Source organism: Rhea americana, unplaced genomic scaffold (assembly GCF_003343005.1).
Source record: "Rhea americana isolate MKP2758 unplaced genomic scaffold, rheAme1 scaffold_3, whole genome shotgun sequence".
In the NCBI taxonomy this organism is placed as follows: Eukaryota; Metazoa; Chordata; class Aves; order Rheiformes; family Rheidae; genus Rhea; species Rhea americana.
The window spans coordinates 10,542,628-10,553,627 of NW_028186423.1; positions in this window are offsets into that span (position 1 = coordinate 10,542,628).

The window sequence follows — 11,000 nt, forward strand, 5'->3', positions numbered from 1 at the left end:
CACATGAAATTCTAAGCTTGCACTTGAGCATTTGTTCTGGATGTGCTACATTATCCAAGAGATATTAAGAGATGACTTCATCATTGTTTTCACATGAAGACAACATTAAGGAAAAAAAAAAGTCTGTACAAAATTTTGTGGCTGGAATTTGAGTTAGATACAGTTGGACCAGGAACACTACAAAGGATTTTAAAGGTAAATGTTTTTAAAAATGAATCACTGGAACACTTCACAAATGGGTTGCAGAGGACTCCCCAGCCCTGATGTTCTTTAAAAGACAGGTGTATATTTGGGGAAAGATCTGTGAGTTTTGCTTTGTTTTTCTAAAAGACAAGGTCTAGCTCACTCATGGGGCAACAACCACCAGTGGAAAATTCTGTGGTCTGAGTTAGGTAGGTTTCAGTGGCCAGGAAATATTTGTTTTATATATGTGTGTGTGTGTGTATATAACTTATATATATTTCTGGGATATTTTTATTAGACTAATTGTTTATATTGCATGGAGAAATTAGATGATAAAAATTGTCACTAGTTCCCTAATTTGCCACACTTAAGTTAGAGAAATCTTCAGCAACCTTCCTGAAAACCAGAAATATGAATGCATATGTTGTTTAATCTCAGCTGTTTATGAAAGTTTGTCTAGATCAGACATCTTTATTAAAAAGAGGAGGATTGCCTTCATCTAAAAGTCCATGACATATAAAAGAAGTAACACTCCTTACTCTAGCATTCCTCGCTAGATTATTTCAGTAATAGCTACTTAAGTTCAGAAATAGAGATAAYACTTCTGTAGCACTTGTGACCAGACGCAGCTATTGGTTAACAGACTGATTTTTTGAAATTCAAATTTATTTAGTATAATTCAAAAATTTAGTATAATTCAAATTTATTTTAGTATAATTCAAAAAATCATGACTGYTTCACAATTAGAATAAAGCTAAACATAATTGAGTAATTCTTTTTGTCTCCTTAATCGGCACACAAATTTAGCTTTGAAGGGTTTGTGCTTTTGAAAACACGCTTTCTCTCGTAAAAATATCAGTAAAGTACTGACCATCTACTTTTAATTAAAGCTGTATTATCTGTAAGATATCTTCCTCTTTCACCAAACTGTAGCTAAAATTATTACATTTTGATCAATGCAATATCTTCCAATATCAAATAGAGACAGCCCTCACCTCATTTCTTACGTAAAGCACAATGCAACTGTCTACTTCATACCACTAAAACAGCAGGTATCTGAACTTCCAGAAATAACTCAGGTTGAGGAAAGTATTTAGCAACTCAAAATAAAACAGCAAGCAAAGCACCATGGAATATTTTGAAATTAAATGCCAACTACAAATGCAAGGGACTCCTTTCATTCATTTCAGTTGTGATATTGCTTTTTCATGCAAATTAAATATTACCTACAGTTTAATTGTTACCCTGTACTTGCTTCTAGACAAATCTGTACTTGAGAGCAACATATTTACAAGGTAAGGAAGCTTATTCAACCGGCAATGTTGCTTCTTCATCTGGCCCCAAAGAATGACCAGATCCTTTCAGTGATACACTCAAAAATCACACCCGATGGTCTAAGAGGTAATGCCAGGACGTAATGATATGATGTTCTTTATGTAGAAGTAGAGTAAGAATCTAACTACAATTAAAGGTTAAGTAACTTTGGTCATCATTAACTATTTAAATGCATAAAATGTGGAGATACAAATTTAATGAACAGTCCAGAGTCTGTATTGCTTTTTCAGCAATTATATTTTTCTGTCAGTTATACCTACACTCCAGAGGCTGCAAGGGAGGCTTGAATATTCCAGCACTGAAAGTACTGAGTTTAAGATATGCACTGCTCTTTGTTTAGATAGTAAACTCCCKTTCATATTGAAGAAAAGAAATATATATGCAGCACAAATAAAAACATTATAGCATGTGCCTTTTTTTACCGTTTGAAAAGTATTCACATTTTATATCAGAATACGTGTGTGACCAACTGAAAGCAACAATGCAATATCAAAAAAAATTAATTTATACATCATGTAATGGACTCCTAATTATAGCTATATTCCGTGTGTTTTTGTTATGAAAATGGARTGCTTATAAATTCATTAGCTATATTTATCTGGACATGAGTCAATTTATTGTCATTTGTAATTCAATTTTCCAAAGAAAATTCTTTCAAATGCTTTCTGTTACTTTAGAAGGTTAACATTGTTTGGTTCTGCAATTGGTAAGTCATGAAAGACTTGTTTTTATCCAATTTACTCAAATAGCATTCAAGAGATTGATTTACTAGGATTCACAGTTATTGCTAATAGGAGCAGAAACCTGATCTGATGTGCTTGTCTCTCCAAAAGATGTCCTATAGAGTAGATATAAATATGTATTATGGAAATACATTTGGTGTAAGTACATTTCTATTTACAGTGTTATATGCAGGTAAGTATATGCCCACATTAATTTAATTATAGCATTTGCATTATATAATATTATTGCCTATATTCAGGCAACAGTATTGCCTGAAAGTATTAGGAACAATACTGCAAAAATTGCAATAAATGKTTTTTTCTGAAATCTTTCCAGGTGAATTTTATTTTCCTGGGACAGTCAATGTGAAAAAAAAATGGCCTTGGTTGCCTTACTTGCTTTTACAGAATCTAGTATTTTAATATTAGAATTGGTTTGATGAAGATTTTAAAAGGTTTTATGCTTGTCAAAATTTAATTAAAGATAACACAAGAAAGATAAGCAAAAGGCAAAAACCTGAAATATCTATACCCTAGTTTAAAATAAAAATTATGAAGTCTTTTATAACTGAAAGCTTGCATATGGAAGAAGGATTAGCAGTTTGATTCACCAAGCTCCTAACAAAGAAGCAAGCACAGAGTAACCAAAATATGCTGGTTAATGATTCTTACCAATGTATTATGGCTGAAATAATGCTTTTTAGCAGCATTTTGGTAAAACTCTTTTTCCTTCTCTTCCATCTCTTTTTCTCAATTATGTTCATATTCCTCAGCTTCGCTTTGATGGAACAGCTTCCAAAGCAAGGGATTTTCTTCTGTTTATTCATGGTCCTTGTAACGTATCAGGTAGCTATCCTTGTTCTAATGACCGCTTCCCTTTTCTGATGTTGAGCGTACTGATGTCTGCTCTAGTTGTCCAATATGGGCTTTACATATGTAAATACAGGTGAGTAACTTTACAGGCATCAGTCATCTCAGTGCATTTAGATTACATAGCAATACTACTCGTGCACATGTAAGACTATACAGAAGTACGATCTTAAAACCTGTTAATACAAACAGTTTTGTCCCATGGGAAACTGCATAAATTCACAGCACACAAAGTATTGCGTAATAACTTTGCACGATAGCAATTTTAATGATGTRAATTATCTCCCACAAAGTCACCATAGCACATGGTAGATATAGCCAAACACAGAGCAAGTGCAGAATACCCGGTTCCCTGCAAATTCACATCCCATCTTACTACACACTAATCTCTTTATGTAGACAAGCCCTTAGGAAGTTCTTCAGGGCTCAGATCGTACTGTGTAAATTTATAGCACTMCATAAATATTAAAGAAGAAATAATAAAAAAGCAGTCCAAACTACTTTGGTCTCCAGCAGTGACCTGTAAAATGTTGAAAATTAATAGAGAAGAATGTGACTTCAGTCAGTTTTTGTGGCAATATTATAAAGGAGCAACTATAATAACTTGGGACAATGAGAATGTAAATGTTTGAGCTTAATCTTTTCATTTGAAAACATATTCCTCAAATAGTAATACAATTTGAAAGTGAAGCAGACTTGACCGACTTCCGCAGGTGATAGTTTTTTTAATGGCAGTGACAGGTAATTTAACTAGGGAATTCAATATATCCTATAGGACATTAATTGCTGAACATTGCATGTGAGCACTATGAGCTGTGCAGAAAGCAACTGTTAGTGCTAATTGTCAGAAATTCATTTTTCTTAATGGAAATGTGCAAATCTGTGCATTTATTAGATCTAAAAGACATCAATGAATATATTTTGTTTTTAAACCCTTCTTATTCCTTGTTTTTGGATTTTCCTTTCCATTTAAAAAACATGATTGACCTTTAGTGTTATCTTTTAGAGTAATCTTTGCTCAACTTACGAGGTACACTTCATAAACTTCACATAAACATTATGTAAGGGAGCTTAATGAAGAAGGAGGAAATATACGGAAGAATAATATGCACTTTAATAAATCATGCATCCTTGTGCTATTTAAATGTTTCTTCAAGGTTGATTGAAACTTTAACCTCAGTCTCAATAAAGAAGAAAAGCTTCAAATTTGCCAGACCTTGAATTTTTACAACAGTACGTTGAATTATGCAGTGATCAGTCAATTATTCATCTCTCCCAGATCGAGATGGCTGTGCTTTGAAAAGCATGCAAAATGGGGCTACAGAATGTGATGCTGTGTCAACACATTTCACTCAGGACTGCTTACAAGACAAATTTTTGTTTCAACATTGATTCTAGTTTTCTTGATGTTCGCTTCTAATAAGGCACTTGTTACAAATCAATTTCAGTTTGCATGCTTTAGTTTCGGATTCTGGATGATACATTGCTGAAATGACATTACTCTGTTTTCCATAGATTTCTACAACTATTTCTGAAATAGACAACTATGTGCTGAGGGAGTCTTCACCCAGGCCTCTTTGGAATAGAGTGGTTTACAGCTGATGGGAAAAACAACCTATCAAGAACTTTCTCACAATATGAAAAAACAAAGTAAACAAATTGTATGTGAACTTCAATTTTCAGTCTACAGAGACACATGTTACTTCTACAAATAAAAAATAAGTTGAGAAGTGGAGCAAATAAGAAATGAGGGGAAAAAACTGCAAGAATTTGATTCATCAATGACTACCACTTTGGAGAATTACTTAATCATTTGCATGTGAATTGTAATTACTCCTGCTAAGAACAATGCCATTTTATGCAACTCTGAAGGTGATCATGCAGGTAACAAAACAAGGTGGTTCATTGATTTGGTTCATTGATTAATAGCTGATGAGGTGATTTATGTGCATAACTAATTCTTTTCTATAGGATTAATGCAAACAAGTCATGTTTTTAAGACGGTTTAATTAAAGAATTACAGCTATARCAAGTAGTAATTTCCAGGTAAGGCAGTGAGAACTTTCTAAACTTCCAAAGCTGCTCTAACTCTTTAATAACATATAATTAACTTATGAGCCTTAGGATTCMTTTGATTATATCCTTAATCTACTTTGAAAATTCAAGCATTATGTCTCAAAAAAAAAAGGTAAAATAAATTCTACATCAAAAACCACTTTCTGTATTCTATGACTTTAACAGGACATAGACCAGGAATGTAGTTTTTATGCATGACAAAACGAAAAGACTTGTCTTAGTAAAAAAAAAAAAAAAAAAAAAAAAAAAAAAAAAAAAAAAAAAAAAAAAAAAAAAAATCCAACTTAGACTCTCTAAACATAACATTCTTTCCTGACATATAACATTCTCTCCCGACTATAAACAAAGCTCTGTTGAAATAGTAGGAGTACACAAGTAACATATTTGCTACACTTACCATGCATTGTCTTGTCTTTATGCCAGAATTAAATTCTAAAATGTCCTCAAAGTGTTAGAGGGTTTCTGACTTTACTGAGGACTTTTACATCAGCCAGTATTAGGAATTCAAAATATTTGACTTGATTCCTTTGTTCCTTCTGTAGTCAACAGAGAACTCATCCTCTAGAGTAAAAGATTCTGCTCTAAACCAAACTTTGAAGGAACTTATCTGCTCTATCAATAGTTGTTGGGTAACTTAATTGGACAATATAATTAGTCAAGTAGCATGCCTGTCATCTTCTGTAATTTCTAGAATAAAATAAAACCAAAATATACAATACTCCAAACAGTACTCAAATAAATAAGGCAAATAAGTAAAAATCTGTGTTTTTATTTTATTCTGAGAGAGAAAGGGGAGATAGTTAACTAAACTTTTAAAAATTATCAGAAAAAAAAACTTAATTGAGTTGCCTAAAGATAGGAATTTCCTATCAGTGAATACGCTCTTGGGTATTCTTTCCTGACCTTCAACTGTCACTGCAGAAAAACACAGGTCTTCTGTAGGTAGGTCCCCTGCCATATCTGCCAGCCCTGTTCTGAGATCTCAGAAACTTTGGAATATCCAGAATTATGTTAGACACCTCTCTTTAGACAAGTGAATTAAACCCTTAATGTATATCTGTCTARATTCTTACATTAGTATGCGATATTAGGTATGCAAGAACCTCCTACAAGTAAGTAAGAAAATAATCATCATTCAATAAAAATTATATTTTAGGGCACTTTATTTTGAAGTGGTTCTTGTAAAATTTATGGATTGCACTGTACATGAGATACTCAACCATGAAGGAAAGCATTACCCTAAAATGTGAACAGCATAGTCACAATATAATCCTAATTTACAGACTAGCTAAGAAAGGAATGAACTTTTTATTTGGTTTTGCTTTAGGGTTAGTTACTAAAGATTAATTCAAMTATATCATAACAAGCAACAGATTTACTTTCTTCTTTCTAGGGTAAGCAAATATTAAAGATAAATTGTCTAGAACGAAGAGGTGGGAGTCAGGATCCACGGCTTTTCTTTTCTGATTCTGGACTGATATCCTCTGAAATTCTGATCTTCTCCAGCAGTGACAGAAAAGTATTCTTCTAAACCTTTCTCATAAAGCTCGAATGCCTTGAGATGAACTTAGATAAACCTTGAAATGGAGAATCTGATATTACGTTCAGCCTCATATCCATAGTTGTCAGGGCACCGCAGGGCCCAGGGGCTCCCATGGGTGGAGCCAGTGGTGGGGCAGGGCCTCCTAATTTTCTTGTAGTAGTTGATGAATTCTTAGCAAATTATGCACATAGAAAACAGTTTAATATTGAAATTTTTCCAATTACATCTTTTTTTTGGTTTACTTAAATTATTATTACATTATTACTACTATCATTTCATTACTGTTATTAGTGMAAGTATTATCATCACCCTCACAGTCCCTATAAGCCCCACTCTACTAAGTACTGTCCATTAAGTAAAGGGGCCATTTTGTGGGTACAGATGAAGGTATGCTGGGAAATATGAGATCATGTTCAGTAAGTGTCTCAGACCCATCACTGGCCTATACATTTTCAAGCTTTTGACAATGCTATACAAAATAAAAATGTTCAGAAGCAATATGTAAGAGAGCAATAGGGAGACTTTGCAAATGTTTATGGTGATCCTACTCCAGGGATGAGAAACACATAAAAGAAAATATGGGTTTTTTTTTAATGTTTTTATGAAAATTCTCAAAAGAGGTCAGCTGGTAGAAAATGGCTCCTCAGAGGTAGGGAAAGACCTTTCTGATCTGATTAGTAGTTCTGTTTGAGCCATATTGGCCTAGGCTTAATGATGAAGTCTGGACAAAAAGGCATGGAATCTGGCTCATTTAACTTGAGCACGTACAGTCATAGATACTTTACTGCACAGGATAGATGACTTCTACCTGTGAACTCATCACTGCATAGCCTCCTAATGGAGAAGACAGGCAATTTTAGCTCATCTGGCTTGTTAAAAATACCTGCATAAGGATGAGATGAATCATGCCCTGGAAGAGTATTTTTCTCCATTGACTACCTTAGTTGATTGATGTCATGTGCTATGGCTATCAGAATTTGATCTGATGAATTCCACTCAACAATAAGGATCTAGAGTTTTCTCTAGAGAGAAAATTTTAGCTATATTTAGTATTTGTATTTATGCTTACAGGTGAAGTTACTCAAGAATGTGTGACTGGGGAACAAAAAGAATAGAGGAACACTGCTGGGACTCCTGCAGAAAATTTAACTGAAATGAGCAACTGCATTGGGTGGGTACAACTGCAATGTCAGTTGGGGCAGGCATTTCTGCCAGTCTGTGAGGACATTACAGTATCTCAAAGTACCCACAATTGATACAGCAGTACTAATAATGGACTAAAGCTTCCTAACTTTTTCCAGAATATTCCCAGCTAGATCCTTTGAAAGATTCACTCAGAAAGAAAAACTAAAAACAAAACAAAAATATCCCACAGAACACCAACCTTCGATAACTACAGAGGTTGGAGAAGAACCACGACGAATTTAGGCTTTGATCTTCCAAAAACTAATTGCATGAAAGGAGAGAAAACTAAAAGCATGAAAGAAGGGAATGTGACTATTTCCACTGAAGTCAGTAGTAGGAATTATGCATACAAGTTAAAAAAGAACATAAATGTCAATCATCAGGTTATGTATATCTTCATCGATCTGTGCACATCCCTTGAGGATCTGTCCTTAAAAATTCATAGGTCTGGGGCCCTGAGTCGTAAACTTTATCTAGTAATCATATCTGTTTTAATCAAGTTGATGCAGTTTGTAACATTACAGCATTGATACACATTATTTAAAAATAATTAAAGTTACAAATATTATTTATTCACTTAAATTCTTATTATTTTTTCCATATGTCTTTGAAAAATGTAAGGTGACATGATTTTGGATCAAGTTTTATTGCTGCTCAAAAGAGCTAGCTGTACTCACCCCTTTTTAGAACATTTATATTGCTATGAACAAGAGCTTTAGCTTTAGAAATCCTGTTTGTATGTCAAAGTCCCATTAAGACATGAAGCACTAGACTTCTTGCTCTGTGACCTGCTGCTTCGCTTTCTGTCACCACTTAGCCCATCTAGCAGGATTTGGTTTCTTTTTTTGGGTCATGTAAACTGTACCACTCCAGTACTTTGTTTAACAGGTTCTTGTGCTGTCTAATGGACTAAGAGAATTATCATCATTGTTAGGTGCACAGTAGAGTAAGCTGCATGATACACACTGTTAGTTTGATACCCTCTGTGATGACAGTTTATGGTTCACCAGCTTGGTTAAACAGCACATCAGCAGCAGTGATGGGTGATCAATCTCGTTCCCTATAGAATTGCTCCCAAAAGTGTCATTATTGAGAAATAAATCCAGGAAAGGCCATCAGAAGGAATCACCAGACCTTTTGTTTAAGTTCAGAGCTATTAGGAAAGGAAAAGAGAAATGAGAACAGGGATTTTTTCTGTTTTTTTTTTTTTTTTTTTTTTTTTTTTTTTTTTTTTTTTTTTTTTTTCCTGAATTTCTCTATTTAGACACTTTTAAATTATGGAAATATAATGTCACCTAAATTCACACTGCAACTGTTGTACAAACATACTGTAAAGGATCATTCAGATGCTTTATGTGAACTTTCTGTATATTTCCAAGTGCTTTCAACAACAACATTTTTTAATCTATGAAATATGAAGTTTTGGTCTTCAGTTTTTGCTTACCAGCAAAGGACCAGATTCTGCAGTGTGMTTTACCCCATGTAGCTGAACTGACTAGAGAAACTACATAAACCAGGATGACAAATTTCAGTTCTCTTTACTGAAATGCAAGAGCAATTTGCTCTTCCAGYGCCAGTCACCCCAAAATGTTTGCTCTGATAAAGATTTCTGCATCTGCACATTTATTAAGTGCCACGGAAATATTGAAAGAATTGGAAAAGGCTAGTTCTCTCAAATCAGGTGAAAAACAAAATCAAACAAAAGTGTTGGACAGATAACAACGGTTATCTAGCTCTTCATCCTGACCAAACACATTATCCTGGCACTATCAGAACCACTATAAGTAGTCATTAAAACTAAGAAATTTTAATGTTATTTAAATTATTAACTTCTCCGTATGAAATCCTGTTTACCTATTCTGATCATGCGCTGAAAGTTGTTCAGATCGTTCTTTCATTGGTAAGGGACACTGAGGGACACTATACTATGAAGTTTTGTTGTTGCTGCTGCTGCTGCTGTTGCTGCTGCTGTTTTTCCCTCCAAATACAGGTATATCTTAGCATCCAGGCAATAGTCAGAAGTCATTACATTCTGCCAGAATTCACTAAGGTCTGTGTTGTCACTCAGTGGTCTGAGCTACATACTGTAACAAAGAAATGTGTTGTCTCCTTTGAATACACTGCTTAAATTAGAAGATCTTGCAATATTCCTAGCAAGCACTAACCATCAACACCTTTTAAGCTTTCTGAGACTTTAAGAGTGTGTTTACAGTTCACACAGAGGCATGTCACGGGGGCCTCGGCAGAGCGTTCATGCAGAAAGATGCTCAAAGAAATGACAGGATATTAGCATATGGCAACAGAACACTGCACATGCCAGAGAGGAACTTTCTAGTTTTAGAAATGGACTGTCTGGTGATATTTTGTGCTTTGAACACAACGCGGATAAAATGTATTTTCAAACTCACTTCCTATCAGGCACTAAAAAGACTGAAAAGCGGGCACTCTTGCAAGATGCTTTTTGATGATACTGAAACTTTCGTAGTTTTAGGAAAGGAATAACACCATTTTCATTATATATTTATTGCCTCRCAAAGAACCGCTATAAATCTTAAAGTTTAAATGTATTTAAAGTTGGACAGTTAAGATCCAATCGTTTGAAAGGATAATAAGCTGTAAGGGGTTCTCTTGCTTTCTGCATGGTTTAATACTGTCCTTGTGTTTTGTCCAGATTACAAAAAAGAAAAGGTTTCCAATAACATCCCATTACTAAAAATTTAAACAAACACCAAAAAGTACAGGAGATAAAACTGCTCAGAATAAAAAATCCCATCACAAATATGTGTCTTTTTATTCATTTGGAAACTTGAGGCCATTCTGATTACTCGGATTTGCTAGGATTTCTACATTAAACTATTGCATCCAACAGTTTTTTTACAAGGGTAGTTTTGAGTCACATTTTTACTTATTTATTCTGTGTTCCCTCTAACTGAAGCAGAAAATAAAAGTAGCCACTAGTGAAACACATGTTTTTTGACAAACAATGCAATTTCTATCATGATAATACCAGATTACTCRTTTGTTGCATTAAGCAAAGCTTCTTTAAGGTAAAATGTAAAGTAAAAATGCTTAATACACTTCCAATC